General features: G+C 49.1%; 1 pseudogene; it reads right to left on the bottom strand.

Annotated features, from left to right (window-relative positions):
• Positions 1 to 619: 619 nt before the first annotated feature.
• LOC101395939 (ras association domain-containing protein 2 pseudogene) lies at positions 620 to 1,604 on the bottom strand (annotated as a pseudogene).
• Between the last annotated feature and the right edge of the window lie 1,657 nt (positions 1,605 to 3,261).

Genomic DNA, 3,261 nt, shown 5'->3' with positions numbered 1-3,261 from the left:
GCTGTTGTTTTGTTAATTTCCAAAGCTCTCACATTACCGATCCATTACCCATCCCTGTAGGCATAGCAGGGAGAATCTCTACCAACACATAAATACCCCACATGGTGAGCTTGCTGAGCCCCCTTCCCCTTCTAAATGTGGGCAGATGTCAATGGCTGCTCCCTGGCACTCCAGGAGAGAGATCTCTTCTTCAGCCTAAAACCCTTCAGATCTCCCCTGATTTTCCCGCCCATCAGCAGCACATCTGCCAGTCATGGCACTTGTGCTGGTTGCTTGGAATTTAATTGCATGTGAAAATACCAGGTAGGCACGTGAATATGTACCATGTGTGTGCACACATGCACAGGCGCGTGCTGCGAGCACACACACACATTTTGGGTCCTCCCTATAACAAAAATCAAAAGTCCTTGTGACTGAAAGAAAGGAGCGCAGGGATCCAAGGATGGGGAGTTGTCTGCTGGCTTCTCTATCCGGCCCTAGGCAGCAAATGGTGGCTTGTCAGGAGCTGAAGAGGTTTACATTGAAACGTTTCCATGGAAGGAAGGCGCACAGCTTCCTGTGGGTCTTCTCATGTCAACAGCGGCCCCTGTGGCGTCTGGATCCCCTCCTTCTTTGTGGCTCAGATTGTTGCTGGGGTCTCAGCTCTCTCCTCCGGCCTCTGCCACATCATTAGCCGCAGCCCGGTGTACTTGCGCATTAACTTCTTTACTTCCCGATCTTCTTCCTCTTGGAGCTGCCGAATGAAGCTGTTAAGGACAGGCATCTCGAGCTTTATATACTGGGCCACGTCATAGGTGACTTCCTCCACCTGGTCCTTCTCCATAAGGAACACTTTGGAGACCTGCTCACATGGGCCCTGGAGGATTCGGGCAATCAGCGGGTAATCGGTGTCCTTCAGCTTCTGTTTCTCACCACTGCTGTGGACCACGTACAAAGCAAACTCCTCTGCCGAATTCTCGATCTGAAATTTGTTAAGCAGCAGCTTCAGGACCTGCGGAGTGGTCATGGTGCTGTTGATGCGGACGCTGGTGACTAAGGCAGAGGCCGGCGTGAACACCGACGTCTTGTGGCTGTAGAAATGGCCAATGATGGAGAAGCGGTGGCGTCTGACTCGCCGCTGATCACTGGGTGTCCTCACATTGCCGCGGCCACGCACCCCAACATCACTGCGGGTGCGCGTCAGCTGTGTGGTGTCTTCCTGCAGGGGCTTCAGGCCCCGCAGTCCGTGGGGTTCGTGGCCGGGTCACTCTCGGGCGGGGCGTCCACCTCTGAGATCTGAATGTTGGGCGTGGTGAGGGACTTAAGGACGGTGCCCTGAGCCTCCAAGTTACAGCCGGAGTGCCAGGAGGAAGAGGACGGAGGAGGGCGAATGCGCTCGTTGTCATCCTGCATCTGCAGACGAATGGGCCGGCGCAGCCCCCAGGAGATGTTCAGCAGTCCCTCCACGATGAACTCGTCTTTCTCCTCACGGTGTCGGAGCTGCAAATTCTGGCCTTCATAGTACAAGTTGTAGGTCTTCAGATGCAGGAGAAGTTCATTCTTGGAAATGTATTTATCTTGTCCACATGGGACTAGGGAAGTTTGGTGACTGTAGTCCATTTTTGCTTTCTCTTTTCATCAGAAGGAGAGTCGATAAATCTGGCCAGCTCTAGACACGGCCTCTGTCCTCTGGAAGAACACGATTTAGGGACCCGGATTCCCGACACCTGTGTCCAGAGCCGGCTGCATCCCGCTCGCGCCGCGGGGACCGTGGAGTTGGAAAGTGGGGGTGCCGCGGTCGGGGGCCTGGGTCAGCGACCAGCCGGCCGGGCTCAAATCCAGCCAGGCTGGGAGGCGGCGGCCTCGCAATTGGGGGTCGGGCTCCCCCTAAGGTTTTATTTATCCAACTTGTAGTTCTCTTTTTTTTGCTGCTGTTTAACACACAGCCTTGAAGACTTTTGTAGATCAAAAGTGAAGACCTAGTAATTTGTCTGCAAACCATTTCTTGGCTTTGATTGGCATTTATTGGTGCCAACCACTCCAGCCAGCCCCGTTTTCATTGATGTGCTTTGATAGCTACCATTACTTGAAAAGTATTTAAAATAGGTCTGAAGGCTGTACAAAGAGTCCTCGCAGAACAGAATTAAAGTATCTATTACACCTTTTTGATATCATGTGTGTTTCTATTTTTCTCCTCCCCAAACCTGGTCTACCAGCTTTATTTTCTCTCTGCCCCATGTCCAAACATCTAATGCTCTTGTACTGCTTTCCAATGACATGGCATTTTGGAAATTTTTTGGGTTTTTCTCTAGAGTCAAAGGATCCATCTGATTGAAGGTCTATAACCCAAATCTGACTTACAGACCTGGTATGTCTACGTTGTGCATTATTTTTTAAGTTTTTTTAAGCCAACAGTTAATACTCAGAAAATTTCATATAAAATATCTGGATCCTAAACATAATCTGGTAACAGTGGATCGGAACTTTTGCGTGGTAATAAATGTCACCGTTTGTGTAGGGTGGGCTCTCTCGTATTTGCCACGGACACAAGCACTCACAATTGGCTCTCCAATCCCAGGCCAATGCCAGGGGCCGTTTATCTCTGTGCCACACTGTTAGTTTTCTCACAGTAGAAAATTAGTTCTCTTTACTATGTCTTAAAAGTGGGAAAATGAAAAATAGACCAAAGGTCAATGTACTTCAAGAAAAAGGGAAGAAAGTACGTTTCTCCCTAGACATGAAGAATATTCAGCAATCTTTTGTGTGTGTGTGTGAGGAAGATTGTCCCTGAGCTAATATCCATTGCCAATCTTCCTCTTTTTGTTTGAAGAAGATTGTCTCTGAGCTAACATCTGTGTCAATCTTCCTCTACGTTGTATATGGGACGCTGCTACAGCATGGTTTGATGAGCGGTGTGTAGGTCCGTGCCCGGGATCGAGAACCCAGGAACCCCAGGCCACCAAAGTGGAGCAAGCGAACTTAATCAGCACACCATCAGGCTGGCCCCTCAGCAATCTTTAATATGCAGTCAAAATATGTTTCTTATACCAAGATTTTTCACTAATTTATGTTACCTCCTTGGTAACAGAGTTTATGACTTTAGCTTTTATTTATTTATTTATTTATTTATTTATTTATGAGGAGATCAGCCCTGTGCTAACATCCGCCAATCCTCCTCTTTTTTTGCTGAGGAAGACTGGCCCTGGGCTAACATCCGTGCCCATCTTCCTCCACTGTATATGGGACGCTGCCGCAGCATGGCTTGCCAAGCAGTGCATTGGT

Source organism: Ceratotherium simum, chromosome 2, assembly GCF_057802395.1.
Source record: "Ceratotherium simum simum isolate JZ-2026a chromosome 2, ASM5780239v1, whole genome shotgun sequence".
Classification (NCBI taxonomy): Eukaryota; Metazoa; Chordata; class Mammalia; order Perissodactyla; family Rhinocerotidae; genus Ceratotherium; species Ceratotherium simum.
Note: the sequence above shows the minus strand (reverse complement) of the source record. Positions and strands in the feature narration are given on the sequence as shown.